The sequence below is a fragment of the Chiloscyllium plagiosum genome, unplaced genomic scaffold, assembly GCF_037043375.1.
Source record: "Chiloscyllium plagiosum isolate Xiang-an unplaced genomic scaffold, Cpla_swu_hap1 HiC_scaffold_5, whole genome shotgun sequence".
Taxonomy (NCBI): Eukaryota; Metazoa; Chordata; class Chondrichthyes; order Orectolobiformes; family Hemiscylliidae; genus Chiloscyllium; species Chiloscyllium plagiosum.
The window spans coordinates 2,914,370-2,932,327 of NW_028270143.1; the positions used below are offsets into that span (position 1 = coordinate 2,914,370).

General features: G+C 42.7%; 1 long non-coding RNA gene across 1 annotated transcript in view; it reads left to right on the top strand.

Moving 5' to 3' along the window:
- LOC122549667 (uncharacterized) overlaps positions 1–17,958 on the top strand; it is a 178,705-nt gene that overhangs the window by 88,083 nt on the left and 72,664 nt on the right. The window contains exons 5-6 of the long non-coding RNA XR_006311632.2: positions 14,435–14,572; positions 15,404–15,659. This is a non-coding gene — a long non-coding RNA (uncharacterized LOC122549667). The remainder of the gene's footprint in view (positions 1–14,434; positions 14,573–15,403; positions 15,660–17,958) is intronic.

Sequence of the window (17,958 nt, forward strand, 5' to 3'; positions counted from 1 at the left end):
GTGTGAGTTTGAGACAGATTGGTCAAGATTAAGGCATAATGAAGAACTGGAATCAGGTTTACACTTAGATTAGATTACCTACAGTGTGGAAACAGGCCCTTCAGCCAAACAAGTCGACACTGACCCTCTAAAGAGCAACCCACCCAGACCCCTATATTTACCCCTGACTAGGCACCCAACACTATGGGGAGAAAGTGAGGTCTGCAGATGCTGGAGATCAGAGCTGGAAATGTGTTGCTGGAAAAGCGCAGCAGGTCAGGCAGCATCCAGGGAACAGGAGAATCGACGTTTCGGGCATAAGCCCTTCTTCAGGATTATATTAATCATATAAATTCAAGATTCCTGAAGAAGGGCTTATGCCCGAAACGTCAATTCTCCTGTTCCCTGGATGCTGCCTGACCTGCTGTGCTTTTCCAGCAACACATTTCCAACCCAACACTATGGGCAATTTAGCATGGCCAATTCACCTGACCTGCACATCTTTGGATTGTGGGAGGAAACTGGAGCACCCAGAAGAAACCCACGCAGACACAGGGAAAATGTGCAAACGCCACACAGACAGTTGCCCGAGGTGGGAATTGAAACCAGGTCCCTGGCACTGTGAGGCAGCAGTGCTAACCACTGAGTCACTGTGCCACCCCCTTCAAAGTAGCTATTTATTATACATGAATGCAAAATACTGCCATACATGGTAATCATATAAATACAAGGTCCTCGTCTTCTTCATTTGTTCTTGTGCACGTGCTCTCAATATTCTTTAAAGTTCTAGTCGTAGAGTCATGGAGATGTACAGCACGGAAACAGACCCTTCGGTCGAACCCATTCATGCTGACCAGGTATTCCAACCCAATCTAGTCCCACCTGCCAGCACCTGGCCCACATCCTTCCAAACCCTTCCTATTCATATACCCATCCAAATCCTTTTTAAATGTTGCAATTGTACCAGCCTCCACCACATCCTCTGGCAGCTCATTCCACCTTCTGCATGAAAAAGTTGCCCCTTAAGTCTCTTATATCTTTCCCCTCTCACCCTAAACCTATGCTCTCTAGTTCTGAACTCCCCGACCCCATTTATCTTTTCCATGTCCCTCATGATTTGTAAATCTCTATAAGGTCATCCCTCAGCCTCCAACGCTCCAGGGAAAACAGCCTTAGCCTATTCAACCTCTCCCTATAGCTCAAATCCTCCAACTCTGGCAACATCCTTGTAAATCTTTTCTCAACCCTTTCAAGTTTCACAACATCTTTCCAATAGCAAGGAAACCAGGTTTGCATGCAATATTCCAACAGTGGCCTGACCCAATGTCCTGTACAAATGCAACATGACCTCCCAACTCCTCTGCTCAATACTCTGACCAATAAAGGAAAGCATACCAAATGCCTTCTTCACGATCCTAACTATCTGTAATATGGTTTGGTGTAGTATCTTATAAGTCTACCTACACTGCTTAATGTATTCCTTGTGATGTGCAGTTGTGGATGTATTGGTTTTGGACTGGGGTGGACAAAGTCAGAAGTCACACAACACCGTGTTATAGCAGTAGGTTTATTTGACATCACAAGCTTTCTGAGCACTGCTCCTTCATCAGGTAAAGTATCAGGGACCTCAGCTGACGAAGGAGCAGCGCTCTGAAAGCTTATTATTTTACATGTTGGACCATAACCTGATATTGTGTGACTTCTGACACAGTTCAATATTACCCTTGCAATGTTGCTTCAGGGTCCTTAGCACTTCTAACTTGGCTCAATAATAGTGATTATGATGCTGTTGTCATTTGTTGTTCAAGCCCTCAAATTCACTGATGTAATGTAGTGAAGGAAATCTGCCATCCTTACCTGTCTAGCCTACACATGACACAAGCAATGTTGTTGACTCTTAACTGCCCTCTGAAATGGCCGAAGAGATCAAGGCAATTAGAAATTGACAAAAAGTGCCAGCCTTGACAGGAACACCCACAGTCCATGCAAGAATAAATACTAAAAATGTTATTGAGTTAGAAATGAGTGGTCTTAGTGATGTTGCGAAAATGTGATTGGAAGCTCATGTTGAGATCAAATATGATGCCTAGGTTATAAATAAATTTGCCTACGGTTTAGTTCAAGCTGTTGCCAAGGAGTGGGATGGAAAGAATGAGGAAGAAGTAAGCATCTAAGTAATAAAGAAAAGACACACCTAAACTGTTGATTAATAAATTCTTATTGTAACTTGATCACTGTACTATTTGTACCATTTCACTGCAGATCGACAGGAAAAACAAGAATGGGTGTTAACACACAACGATTAGGACAAGGCTGTTGTAAGGTGGAAGGTTGATTGCTACCTTTGAATTAAGTCATTGCTAATAGCTCTGGAGAGCATCAGGAGAGGATCTTCACCAACTGCCATTGAGGCATGTATAGTTGTTCTTTGAGGAAAATGCTGATGACATTAGATTCTAGAGGTGTATAAAGTCATGGGGGCATAGATAAGGTGAATAGCAAAGGTTTTTTCCCCAGGATTGGAGAGTTCAAAAATGGAGGATATAATTTGAAGGTGAGAGGATTAAGATCTAAAAAAGGGTCAGGGATGTGTAGGTTAAGTGCAGGGGTGGATATAGGATAATAGGGTAGGGGCATAGATCTGGATGGGTTACTCTTTGGAGGGTCGGTGTGGACTTGTTGGGCTGAATGGCCTGTATCCACACTGTAGGAATTCTATGATTAGGCAGATCAGTCAAAAACAATGTGACAGCGATGTCCTTGCCCACTAACTGGAAGTCAAGGAAGGGCCTGTCTCTGTGACCTGGGAAGCCACAACACACAAAGCTTGGTGTTATTTCCTGAGGTTGTGGCTTTCATCCTCATGAAGGGAAAGGCGTCCCTCCAAGACGCTCAGGTACCTTTCAGACACACCAGCACCGCAGGGAATCATGGCCACTTCTGGAACTGCACACAGCTCCAGAACCAGCCAGTAACGGAGATCTGGAGTTTAGTTCAGTGGAATGCGCATGGCAGAATCAATCAGACAGGTCCTAGCAATGTGGGAGTGTAGTTTGGTTGCAATTGGGACGCGAGGGATTGGAAGGGGACTAATATACTGGCAGGGAAATTTGCTAGAGCTTCTTGGGAGGATTTAAATTAGTAAGGTGCGGGGGTGGGACCCAGGGAGATAGTGAGGAAAGAGATCGATATGAGATGGGTACAGCTGAGAACAGAAGTGAGTCAGTCAGGGCAGGCAGGGGGGACAAGGTCGGACTAATAAATTAAACTGCATTTATTTCAATGCAAGGGGCCTAATAGGGAAGGCAGACGAACTCAGGGCATGGTTAGGAACATGGGACTGGTCGATGAGTAGCTGAAGAGATGAGGTCTATTTTGTCTGAGGTATTGAGAACTGATATTTGTTCTTATTGAAATGTACAAGATTCTGACAAGACTTAAACAAAACAGACATTCTCCCCAGGCTGGGGAACCTAGAGACAAAAACAGAAATTGCTGGAAAAATTCAGCAGGTCTGGCAGCATCTGTGAAGAGAAAGCAAAAGTGTATGAAACAACAGCATCATAATCACTATTATTGAGACCAACTATATAAGTACTTCAGGACTTTGAAACAACATAGCAATGGTATTACTGAACTGTGTCACACAACAGGTGAGATCCCTGATACTTTACCTGACAAAGGAGCAGTGCTCAGAAAGCTTGTGATTTCAAATAAACCTATTGGACTACAACCTGGTGTTGTGTGACTTCTGACTTTTGGGACCAGTGACTCTTCTTCAGAACAGAAATCTAGGACATGAAGCTTATACTTAGGATAACAGACTGGTCATTTACGACTGAGATGAGAAGAAATGTTTTCAATCAAAGGCTTGTGAATATATGGAATTTTCTGCGCCAGAAGATTGTATACGCCCCATCAGTGAATTTAATTTAAATGGAGGAGATATTCGTCTGTTTTGGAATCAAGCATTGTCGGAAGCAGGTGGGAAAGTGAAATCAAGGCAGAAAATCAGCCATGATCATAATGAATGGCAAAATTGGCGTAATGGGCTGTTTGGGCCACTTCTATTTGTATTTCTTATGCGCTTACCAAAGTCAGGTAGCTGCCACTGGTAAGACACTAGCAAAGCAAGTAGACAGCACAAATGGTCCTCCTAACCATCTCACCCATTTACATGTCCATCTCTATGTCTGCTGGCCCCTGTCAATCAGATGTGGGGAGTGTTGTAAAATTCTGGCCTTGGTTTGATCCCAACTGGAGCACTAAATTTAGTTTTGGAATTGTGTCTCAGACAAGATATCAAGATCATAGGAGTAATGTAGCACAAATTCAGCAAAATTACACCTGACCTTAAAGGGTTGAGACCAGGTTGCATAAGCTTGGTTTGAATCACCTTAAGTTTGACAGGATGAGAGATGATGTAGTTATGGAAATCTTTTCCCACCAATATGGGAATTCAGAATTAAAAATTATTACATCAGCATGAGAGTGTGACTATTCAGAAATGACATCATCAAACACATTTTCATACTAAGGTTAGTTGTAATTGGAATTTCCTCTTTAAAATATAATGAATATTGGGTTAATTGCAACATTAAAAATAAAATTGACATTTTTGGGATTTTCTTTAGGTAGTATCATTAAGTAAGGTTGGCATACAGATAATTAATAGCAGAACAGGGCTCAATAGGGTAAATGGTCTACTTCCGCTCTTATGTTCCTACCCATATACCTAATTGGTAGATAGGGAATTAAAACAGTTATGAGGCCTTGATCGTTATATGCAAAGGGCTTAACTCCTGTTTCTGATAGTGCTTCAGAAAATGAGTACAACATTAAACAACTTGTGTGCCACAGAGACGCTGTTTCACTGCTGGAGTGAGTGGAGCAGAATGACCTCAATGACGATACAGAATTTAAAAAAACAGATCCACTCAATAGGCACCTACTTTAGTACACGCACATCTCAGGCTCTTGCTACAGAAGAGGACCAGGAAATGAGACATGGATAACTCTCAAAAATCCAGGGTTGTTTACTGAATTGTCTCTGAGATCGAATGAAATTTCACTTGCTACATTTTTCCATCACTTCAGTTGAGACACCACTGGTTCTGCTCATTTAATGACCTGAATGCCACATTGTTCTTCACTTCCAGGCTGCAGGACATTAGAGAGGGCATTTTGAAGTTAATACCAGTGTGAAAAAAGATGTTTTTCAAATCTTGCTTCCTCTGATATCATGCGCTATGTTTGGGTGGGGGAAAGTTCCGGTTACCAGAGACGCCAATCTAAAATTGTGGGGCTGGGCTGACTCCAAACATGTCGAAAGCCTGTCCGAACTTCCCATCATTAAACTATGCTTGCCGATTTGGGAGTGCAACTCTGGCTCTATTTCTGTATTGGTGATTGTGGGATCTGCAGAGCTTGCCAAATTTTGTTTAATGCAGATATGTTTTTCACAAAATTATCTTATCTTTTTAAGATTACCACATTCCAGCTGTAATATTCTAATGAGAATGTTTATTTAGTGCAACATTGCCATCTACTGATGGATCATATGACAATGATATCAGAATGGATAGCTGGAAAAGTTATGAAAGGATTTTGAAGGATCTTAGAGTCATAGAGTCATAGGGATGTACAGTATGGAAACAGACCCTTCAGTCCAACCCGTTCATGCCGATCAGATATCCCAACCCAATCTAGTCCCACCTGTCAGCACCTGGCCCATATCCCTCCAAACCCTTCCTATTCATATACCCATCCAAATGCCTCTTCAATGTTGCAATTGTATCAGCCTCCACCACTTCCTCTGGCAGCTCATTCCATACATGTACTACGCTCTGTGTGAAAAAGTTGCCCCTTAGGTCACTTTTATATCTTTCCCCTCTCAACCTAAACCTATGCCCTCTAGTTCTGGACTCCCTGACCCCAGGGAAAAGACTTTGTCTATTTACCCTATCCATGCCCCTCATAATTGTGTAAACCTCTATAAGGTCACCCCTCAGCCTCAGACGCTCCAGGGAAAACAGCCCCAGCCTGTTCAGCCTCTCCCTCCAGCTGAAATCCTCCAACCCTGGCAACATCCTTGTAAATCTTTTCTGAACCCTTTCAAGTTTCACAACATCTTTCCGATAGGAAGGAGACCAGAATTGCAAGCAATATTCCAACAGTGGCCTAACCAATGTCGCAACATGACCTCCCAACTCCTGTACTCAAGACTCTGACCAATAAAGGAAAGCATACTAAACATCTTCTTCGCTATCCTATCTACCTGCAACTCCACATTCAAGGAGCTATGAACCTGCACTCCAAGGTCTCTTTGTTCAGCAACACTCCCTAGGACCTTACCGTTAAGTGTATAAGTCCTGCTAAGATTTGCTTTCCCAAAAGCAGCACCTCGCGTTTATCTAAATTAAACTCCATATGCCACTTAGCCCATTGGCCCATCTGGTCAAGATCCTATTGTAACCTGAGGAAACCTTCTTCGCTGTCCACTACACCTCCAATTTTGGTGTCATCTGCAAACTTACTAACTGTACCTCTTCTGCTCTCATCCAAATCATTTATGTCAATGACAAAAAGTAGAAGACCCAGCAGTGATCCTTGTGGCACACCACTGGTCACAGGCATCCAGTCTGGAAAACAACCCTCCACCACCACCCTCTGTCTTCTACCTTTGAGCTAGTTCTGTATCCAAATGGCTAGTTCTCCCTGTATTCCATGAGATCTAACCTTGCTAATCAGTCTCCCATGGGAAACCTTGTCGAACACCTTACTGAAGTCTATATAGATTACATTTACTGCTCTGCCCTCATCAATCCTCTTTGTTACTTCTTCAAAAAGCTCAATCAAGTTTTTGAGACATGATCTCCCATGCACAAAGCATGTTGACTATCCCTAATCAGTCCTTGACTTTCCAAATACATGTACATCCTGTTCCTCAGGATTCCCTCCAACAACTTGCCCACCACAGACATCAGGCTCCCTGGTCTATAGTTCCCTGGCTTGTCCTTACCACCCTTCTTAAACAGTGACACCACGTTTGCCAACGTCCAGTCTTCCGGCACCTTGCCTGTGACAATTGATGATACAAGTATCTCAGCAAGAGGCCCAGCTATCACTTCCCTAGCTTCCCACAGAGTTCTTGGATACACCTGATCAGGTCCTGGGGATTTATCCACCTTTACGCGTTTCAAGACATCCAGCACTTCCTCCTCTGCAATATGGACATTTTGCAAGATGTCACCATCTATTTCCCTACAGTCTATATCTTCCATATCGTTTTCCACAGTAAATACTGATGCAAAATACTCGTTTAGTATCTCCCCCATTTTCTGCGGCTCCACACAAAGGCCACCTTGCTGATCTTTGAGGGGCCCTATTCTCTCCCAAGTTACCCTTTTGTCCTTAATGTATTTGTAAAAACTCTTTAGATTCTCCTTAATTCTATTTGCCAAAGCTATCTCATGTCCCCTTCTTGCCCTCCTGATTTCCCTCTTAAGTATATTCCTACTTCCTTTATACTCTTCTAAGGATCTATTCCATCTATCCTGTCTATACCTTACATATGCTTCCTTCTTCTTTTTAACCAAACCCTCAATTTCTTTAGTCATCCAGCATTCCCTATATCTACCAGCCTTTCCTTTGACCCTAACTGGAATATATTTTCTCTGGATTCTCGTTATCTCATTTCTGAAGGCTTCCCATTTTCCAGCCGTCCCTTTACCTGTAAACATCTGCCTCCAATCAGCTTTTGAAAGTTCTTGCCTAATACCGTCAAAATTGGCCTTTCTCCAATTTAGAACCTCAACTCTTTGATCTGGTCTATCCTTTTCCATCACTATTTTAAAAAGAATTGAATTATGGTCGCTGGCCCCAAAGTGCTCCCCCACTGACACCTCAGTCACTTGCTCTGCCTTATTTCCCAAGAATAGGTCAAGTTTTGCACCTTCTCGAATAGGTACATCCACATACTGAATCAGAAAATTGTCTTGTACACACTTAACAAATTCCTCTCCTTCTAAACCCTTAACACTATGGCAGTCCCAGTCTATGTTTGGAAAGTTAAAATCCCCTACCATTACCACCCTATTATTCTTACAGATAGCTGAGATCTCCTTACAAGTTTGTTTCTCAATTTCCATCTGACTATTGGGGGGTCTATCATACAATTCCAATCAGGTGGCCATCCCTTTCTTATTTCTCAGTTCTACCCAAATTACTTCCCTGGATGTATTTCCAGGAATATCCTCCCTCAGCACAACTATAATGCTATCCCTTATCAAAAATGCCACTCCCCCTCCTCTCTTGCCTCCTTTTCTATCCTTCCTGTAGCATTTGTAGCCTGGAACATTCAGCTGCCAGTCCTGCCCATCCCTGAGCCATGTTTCTGTACTTGCTATGATATCCCAGTCCCATGTTCCTAACCATGCCCTGAGTTGATCTGCCTTCCCTGTTAGGCCCCTTGCATTGAAATAAATACAATTTAATTTATTCGTCCAACCTTGTCCATGCCTGCCCTGACTGTTTGACTCGCTTCTGTTCTCAACTGTACCTGTCTCAGATTGATCTCTTTCCTCACTATCTCCCTGGGTCCCACCACCTTGCTAGTTTAAATCCTCCTGAGCAGCTCTAGAAAATCTCCCTGCCAGTATATTAATCCTCTTCCAATTTAGGTGCAATCCGTCCTTCTTGTGCAGGTCACTTCTACCCCAAAAGAGATTCCTATGATCCAAAAATGTGAATCTTTCTCCCATACTCCAGCTTCTCAGCCAGGCATTCATCTGCTCTATCCTCCTATTCCTACCCTCACTAGCTTGTAGCACTGGGAGTAATCAAGATATTACTACTCTCGAGGACCTCCTTTTTAATTTTCTGCCTAACTTTCTGTATTCTCTCTCCAGAATCTCAACCTTTTCCCTTCCTATGTCGTTGGTTACAATGTGGACAATGACCTCCTGCTGGCTCTTCTCCCCCTTGAGAACATTCTGCACCCTCTCTGAGATATCCTTGATCCTGGCACCAGGGAAGCAACACACCATTCTGCTTTTTCACTGCTGGCCACAGAAACGTCTGTCTGTACCTCGGACTAGAGAATCCCCTAACACAATTGATCTCTTGGAACCTGACATTGCATTAGCGCCAGTCTCAATACCAGAAACTTGGCTGTTTGTGCTACTTTCCCCTGAGAATTCATCAACCCCTAACATTTTCCAAAACAACATACCTGTTTGAAATGGGTATATCCACAAAAGGCTCCTGCACCAGCTGCCTACCTCTCTTACCTTTCCTGGAGTTAACCAATCTATGTGACTGTATCTGTGACTTTCCCCCCCTTCCTATAACTGCCATCCATTACATACTGTTGCTGTTGCGAATTCCTCATTGTTTCTAACTGTGTCTCCAACCCACCCATTCAATCTGATAAGATTCGCAACCAACAGCATTTATGGCAAATATAATCCGCAGTAACCCTTAAATGCTCTTTAAACTCCCGCATCTGACAAGAATATCACTCTACTAAAGGCCATTTTTGTTCCTTCACAATCTACAATCTACAGACCCAGAAAATAACACCGTCTTATTCCTCTACAAACACTGCCCCAGGTTAAATTAATAGTTATGGCTTATATTTTAAGTTTAATCAAGAGACATATCTTCAAAAACATATAAGAACCCACTCTACTCACTACTGCAGACTTTCTGTTGAACACACTTAAAACAACAATTAACTTATCTGATTCTGTGCTGTGAACTTCGCCCAACAGTTCCACCAAGATCAGTTGTGAATTTCACTGTATGTTAATTTTCCCAGATGCACTCCAATGTCCAGCAATACATGAATTCAAAAACACCAAAGGCAGTGGTCAGTTTCTCTCTCTCTCTCTCTCTCCTGCACTGACCTCACTATGTGCTTCCTTTGTCTGTTCTTCTCCCTTTTAAAACTGCTGTTGTTTTGACAGTTTTTTTCCAAAGTTCCAAAACAATGAAACAGCATATGAAACAGCATATGAAACAGTATTTGCAGCTCCTGGAATTTGAGGAAGTCACCTCCAGCACCTAAAATACCTCAAAAATGGAGCAGCTGTTACAGTCAGAAAGTTTTCCCGTCCTCCATCTTGGATTACCCAGAATCTTGTGGTCTATTGATAAGGGAAACCCCAAAAGGTTGTTTTGTTCTGCTTGCAGATCTACAACATGGTACATAGTCTCATGACAATGATACGACTGAGAGAGGATCAGGAGAAATGTCTTCATTCAAAGTGTTACGAACATGTGGAATCCTATACCCCAGAGGGTTGTGGATGCTCCAATGTTGAATATGGTTAACAACAACAAGTTACATTTATGTAGTGCCTTTAATGTAATTAAATGTGCCAAGACACTCCACAGGACCATTATAAAACAAATTACAGGGCATAAGGCACATCACATGATCAAGAGCTTTTTCAAAAAGCAAAGTCTTTAGAAGTGTTTTAAAGGAGAAGAGTGAGTTAAAGAGGTGGAGAAGTGAAGAGAGAGAATTTCAAATCATTACTATCTAGGCAATGAAGACTTGGCCAGCAATGGTGCAGTAATTATAATTGGAAATTAATGCAAAAGAGGCCAGAATTTGAAAATTGCTTAGAGGGCTGTGGGACTGGAAGAGATTACAGAAATAGGCAAGAGCAAGGATTTGCAAGCAAAAATGAGAATTTTAATGTTAAGGTGTTGCTTGATTGGGTGGTGATGTATGTCAGTGAACACAGTGATGGTAGGGAACAAGATCTATTTTTAAGTTTAGATATAAGAAGTTTTGGGTAACCTCAAGTTTACAGACATAGAATATGAGAGATCAGTCATAAGTATGTTGGAGTAATCAAGGTTAGAGGTAACAAAGGACCTTAAACAAAGGATCAAGAACAAGTGGGCTCATCTTTAAAATGAAAGAAGTTTACAGAAGATTTGAAGAATTTAAAATGCACTGTCTGGGAGGGTAGTTGGGGCAGGTAACCTTTCAAAGGTACCTTGGATAAACATTTGAGGTTTCAGAACATTCAAGGCTATTGGCCTAGTGTGGCCAAGTGAGACTCACATAGGTAGTTGGACTGAAGAGCCTTTTCTATACTGCATGATTCTCTGAGAGGCATAGATGAGGGTTTACGGCTAACAGGATAGAGTTTGCTCTCTTTGGGAATCAAGGAATATGGAGAGAGGATGGGACAATGGAGTTGATGACAGAGATCAGTCAAGATCATGTTGACTGGTGGAGCAGGCTTGATGGTAAACATTGTCTACTACTACCGCTATTTTTGTGCTTATGCTTTTATCTGATTATATTTGTCTAAGTGTGTGAAAATGAACATCTTTCAGTAATTGTTTGGTATACTGTGCTGTGATAAAACCTCATACGTCCCTACTCTCACCTTAAAGCAATAATCACAGTTCCTAGCATTGAGTTGCTGCAGGGCAACTGCTCAGTTTATGGCTCGGCTCCCCCTACATTTTATCTGAGGTGAATGAGACCAGAATACCCTGCAGACTTGCTTGATTTTATTGGTGATATTTATAAAATCAACAAATTAATTAATCTATTGCATCTTAACTAATAAAGTTAGTAAGTTTGCAGATGACACCAAAATTGGAGGTGTAGTGGACAGCGAAGAAGGTTGTCTCAGAGTACAACGGGATCTTGTACCTTGGGCCAATGGGCTGAGGAGTGGCAAACGGAGTTTAATTTAGATAAATGCACGGTGTTGCATTTTGGAAAAAACAAATCAGAGTAGGATATATACACTTAATGGTAAGGTCCTAGGGAGTGTTGCTGAACAAAGAGACCTTGGAGTGCAGGTTCATAGCTCCTTGAAAGTAGAGTCGCAGATAGATACAATAGTGAAGAAGGTGTTTGGTATGCTTTCCTTTATTGGTAAGAGCATTGAGAATAGGAATTGGGAGGTCATGTTGTGGCTGTAAGGACATTGGTTGGGCCACTTTAGGAGTATTGCATGCAATTCTGGTCTCCTTCCCATTGCAAAGATGTTGTGAAACTTGAAAGGGTTCAGAAAAGACTTACAAGGATGTTGCCAGGGCTGGAGCATTTGAGCTGTAGGGGGAGGCTGAATAGGCTAGGGCCGTTTTCTCTGGAGCATCGGAGGCTATGGGGCAACCTTATAGAGGCTTATAAAATCATGAATGGCATGGATAGGGTAAATAGACAAGATCTTTCCCTGGGATGGGGAAGTCCAGAACTAGACGACATAGGTTTAGGATGAGAGGGGAAAGATATAAAAGAGACCTAAGGGGCAACCTTTTCACAAAATAGGTGGTGCATGTATGGAATGAGCTGCTAGAACAAGTGGTGGAAGCTGGTGCAATTACAGCATTTAAAAGGCATCTGAATGGATAAGTTAATTGGGAGGGTTTAGAGTGATATGAGCCAAGTGCTGGCAAATAAGACTAGATTAGGTTGGGTATCTGGTTGGCATGGTCGAGTTGGACTGAAGGGTCTGTTCCTGTGCTGTACATCTCTATGACTCTATAATTTGACTTAATCTACTTCATCAATCTCACTCTTATCAGGAATGCAGCAGAGTGTACCTCTTAGGAAAGCTCTTCTTTCTTTTAAGTTTGCCACATTTGTCAGAACCATCTCCTTCTCTAGGAAAAGTGCATCGATCATTTCTTTGGCCTCATTGGTACATTGTCCTAAGACTGAATGGGGTATCTCAGACTGAATAGCTCTAAAATAATTTCTTATTGTTATGTCTTGAATGAGTAATTGTGCATTTTTTTCCACGATTTCATCACTCTGTCGGGTAGGAGTTGGAGAGGTATTGGACATTGTTGTCATATCCCCTCTAGCCAGCCTGTCGACATATTGTCACATGTTTATATATTCATTTCATTCTTTCGGAAAATATCTTATTATCCTTTTCACCTTTGTCTCAGCAAAATGTGTGGTGACCAGTTTTTCCTCCTGATTTTGTTTAAACCATCTTGGGTCACGATTGCATGATTGATGTTTGATTATCTAGTAAATGAGTTGGAGACAGGAGGGAACTAGACGAACTTTATTCCCTGTCCATACTACCCATCATCCCTCCATGAACCCCAACTTCTGGATTCACCAGGTGGGTAATGAATGGTCAGATGTTCTTCAGGAAGGCTAATCAGTGGGAGATGGAATTTAATCCCTGAAAATTGTGAGGTGATGCAGTTTTGAAGAATTAAACATGACGAGAGAGGACTCAATAAATGGCAGGACACTAGGAAGCCCAGAGGAACAGAGGGATCTTGGAGTGCTTGTCAACAGATCCCTGAAAGTGGTAGCACAGGTTAAGAGGATAGTAAAGAAGGAGTATCATATACTTGGCTTTATAAGTCATGGCATAGATTATAAGAGCAGGAGGGTATGCTGGAGCTGTACAGGATTTTGGTTAGGCCACTGCTGGAATACTGTGTGCATTTCTGTTCCCCACACTATAGGAAGAATGTGATTGCACTGGAAGGGATGCTGAGTAAATTCACCAGAATGTTGCTTGGTTTGGAGCAGTTTAGTCATAAAGAGAGGCTGGATAAGCTCAGGTTGGTTTCTTTAGAGCAGAGAAAGCTGAAGGGAGACTTGATAAAGATGTATAAGATGATAAATGACGTGGACAGGAAGCAGCTATTTTGCTTAGTTGAGGGGGCATTAACAACAGGCATTAATTTTAAGTTGAAAAGCCAAGAGGTTTAGAGGGGATTTGAGGAATAATGTTTTCACAAGGATGGTGATGGGAATCTGAAGTACACTTCTTGAAAGGGTAGTAAGGCAGAAAGCCTCACAACCTTTAAAAAGTACTTGGATGCACACTTGAAATGTCATAACATTCAAGGCCATAGGCCAAATGCTGTAAAGTGCAGATAGGTGATACATTTTTTTTGTCAGTGTAGACTCAATGGGCCGAAAGACCTCTTTTGTACTGTCTGACTGTATGACTCTAGGGCTCTAATCGGGCGGCACGGTGGCACAGTGGTTAGCACTGCTGCCTCACAGCACCAGAGACCTGGGTTCAATTCCCGCCTCAGGCAACTGTCTGTGTGGAGTTTGCACATTCTCCCCATGTCTGGGTGCTCCGGTTTCCTATAGTCCAAAAATGTGCAAGCTGGTGAATTGGCCATGCTAAATTGCCTGTAGAGTTAAGTGAAGGGGTAAATGTATGGGTCTGGGTGGGTTGATCTTTGGCCGAAGGGCCTGTTTCCACACTGTAAGTAATCTAAATCTAAATCTCTAGACTCTAAAGAAAGACAGATCAAGCAGTTAGACCTTGAACCATTAAATCTTTCCCTCATTCCTATGACTATTCCACCCAATTTCAGGCAGGATCACATCTTAGAATACAATCCTAGATGGAGGATAGACTCAGTTGATAATCTTCAGTATTTTATCTCTAATACTTAAAACAGCTAATTTCTTATTGTGATCCTCTAGGTAACTATGGCCCTTTGGCTAACAGGTGAAGCTCCAGAGCACAGTGGGAAATTGTGGACCTTTTCTTGGGGTTGAACTTGGGTGACCATCATCTTGCCAATGGGACAAGGGCCCTGATGTCACACACCACTGAAGGAGGTAGGAAAGCGTGTGCAAATTTCAATCCCACAGACACCACACACACACAGGCAAGAGTTTTAGGTAGGAGCCTGAGAAAAGGAGGTTCAGAAAATTGAGAAATCAAAAAACCAAAAGAGGGCCATTGAGCCCAGTTAAAAGCCTGAGTTCAGGTCTGGCGAGGAGAAATGGAATGAAAGGGAGAGAATGACGAAATATTAAACTTTGGATTCCACCACACTTTTGGGCCAACCATGGGTAGGTGACTGGGTGCAACAACAGGTGGACCCCAGACAGCAAGCCAAATGGAATAATTGTGGTTGTCTGGGCCATTATGCTGGAGAATGTTCCCTGTGCCCTGCATATGCTTGAAATGGCAGGGGTCAAGTCAAAAGAACACAGATATTTGCAGCTGAAAGACCCAATCAGGAAAACAGAAATGTGTCCTGTGCTTTCAGCTCCCAGACCCAGGTCTGTGGGCATAATGGTATCAAGCCTCTTCAATGTGGGTGTATGGCACCAAATGGGATGCTGTTGGATGACCTCTAGTGGAAGACAAGATAGGAGGCTGCCCCATTAAGTTTTTGTGGGATATAGGGAGGGTTCCCGCACTACCCTTAACACGTCCAAAAGAATAGATTCATCATGATTCACTAGACAGACTATTAATTTGAGTAGTTTTACTTGCCACTCATAAGAAGGATCAGAAACTGACTTGTTAGTATTTATATTGGGAGATTTGGTTTGCAACATTCGGATAATGTCTACCCAGAAGTGGAGCACAACTGTAGCTTTGGTTTAATAATGAAATATTACCTGTCATTTAACCCCATGAATTCTTATATTTGGCAGATGGGCAAAATGGGTGAGGTACCAATGAAGGTTTCAACTGAGATCCACATCAACTGAGAAATCCTAAGTTAAACCCACAGACATGTCCGATGATGTAAATGCACAAGAAATCATTGCCAAACACATATCAGCATTTGCAATGCATAAACATGATTGTAACCAAATAAGGGGTGAAGTGGATCTGACTCACGATGCTGACTCTTGACCACAAAAACAACATCATTTTCTCAAACAAGACAAAAGTGAAATTTGGAAGGTAATCAAAGCTTATTATAACAAGGAGTATAATACCTGGTGGAGTTGACAAAAAAATTAACCTATTTGGCTAATTAAAAAGCCCAGGAGTGGCATGGTGGCTCAATGGTTAGCACTGCTGCCTCACAGCACCAGAGTCCCAGGTTCAATTCCAGCCTTGGGTGACTGTCTGTGTGGAGTTTGCACATTCTCCCCGTGTCTGCGTGGGTTTCCTCCGGGTGCTCCGGTTTCCTCCCACAGTTCAAAGATGTGCAGGTCAGGTGAATTGGCCATGCTAAATTGCCCATGGTGTTAGGTGCATTAGTCAGGGGTAAATGTAGGGGAATGGGTCTGGGTGGGTTACTCTTCTGAGGGTCAGTGTGGACTAGACTAGATTAGATTAGATAGATTAGATTAGATTAGATTAGATTACTTACAGTGTGGAAACAGGCCCTTCGGGCCAACAAGTCCACACCGACGCGCCGAAGCGAAACCCACCCATACCCCTACCTTTACCCCTTACCTAACACTACAGGCAATTTAGTATAGCCAATTCACCTGGCCCTGCACATCTTTGGACTATGGGAGGAAACCGGAGGACCCGGAGGAAACCCACGCAGACACGGGGAGAACGTGCAAACTCCACACAGTCAGTCGCTTGAGGCGGGAATTGAACCCGGGTCTCTGGCGCTGTGAGGCAGCAGTGCTAACCACTGTGCCACCATGCCGCCCACATGGTTGGGCTGGTTGGGCCAAAGGGCCTGTTTCTGCACTGTAAGGAATTTAATCTAATGGCTCTTGGCAATTAACAATTGATTACTGGGAATTAAATAAAACCGCTCCACTAATTGTACCAGTGGTGGTAACTAGTCCAGAGACTATGATGAAAAAAGCCCCACAAGCAAAATGCTTTGCCAACTGAGATATTAGCATATTTTCTGATCAATTCCCATGAAACAAGAGTGCCAATATAAATTTGCTTTCATATTCCAGGGGCAACTGTACACGTGGACTTGTTTACCTCAAAGGTTCCACAATACCCCTTCCATTTTCCACCAGTGACTAGCGAAAGGTCTCACAGCCTAAATGTCTGAGCCAATAAGTTAATGATCTGCTCCTTCGACTAACACTAGGAAAGAACATCTCCAATTCCTTTGTGAACTATTAGCTCACCTCACTTTCTTAGGATTAGAGGTTGATTCTAAAAAATCTTGAAGCCTCAAGTTATGCATTTAGGAACTATAGTAATCCACAGTAAGTGAGAAATTGAGAGGAAACATACTCAGTCAAAATTACAATGAGCTGTCCCAAGGGACGTGACAGCCCTTCAATCCTTTCCAGGACTAATGGGATACTGATGGAACTATATTGATGATTTTTCCATCAAAGTCTCTCTGCAATCTGATCTGAAAAAGAATGTCCTGTGACAGTGAACCGAGCAGCACATTCAGGTGTTTCAGAATTAAAACAAGCGCTGGCCAAAGCTCTGGCCCTGTAGGTGCCAGACCTAGAACTCCCCTTTGATCTGGACGTCACTGCAATAGACTCAACTATCTCAGCAGTCATTTTCCTGGAGCACTTGGTCCAGATGCCAATGCCACTTGGCTCTTAACCCATGTAGAGTGGGGATTTCCAGCATATGAGTGGCACCCCACAGCAGTCTTTTGGGCAGTACAGCATTTTACATTTATAATTAGCTTAAGTCCTCCAACAGTCCTGACAGAATGCACACCCATCTAAATAATATTGGACAGGCAGTTCAAGGATGGTACTGTTAGCCAAAGTAGCACAGCTTATTGGACTGTAATGTTACAAGGTTGAGATATTGCAGTTAAACAGAGTGCCCACTTTTCTCCATGATAATCTCAACTCTTGTGGCAAGCCACATGAATGTCAGATAGTGGTAGCGTATGATCACAAGCAATCATTCGTGCCAAAACAAAAAGGTGGATGGAAACCTAGGCAAACGTCTGGCAAAGGGATGAAATTGTTGAAACCATAAAACACCTAAAATGTTTTGTTGCTGGACCTTCTGCAGTGGAGGACAGAAGTAGAAAAGCAGGGTGTGGTAGCTACACAAAGAACACTCAAGCAAAGTCGTGGCAGAAATAGCTTTAAAAATGCCAGTTGCAATGAGTGCTTAGGCTGCAGAGCTAGTAGTAGCAGTATATGTGGTTAACCATGCTGACAAAGATCCCCCCCACCAGTAGATATCTATTGAGACAGTATGTACGTATGCAGCAGTCTGACTAAGTTCCTGCCACCATAGGAAACAAGACGATTCTTGTCAGTGGACAGGGGGCCCCTGCCATCTGTGCCCC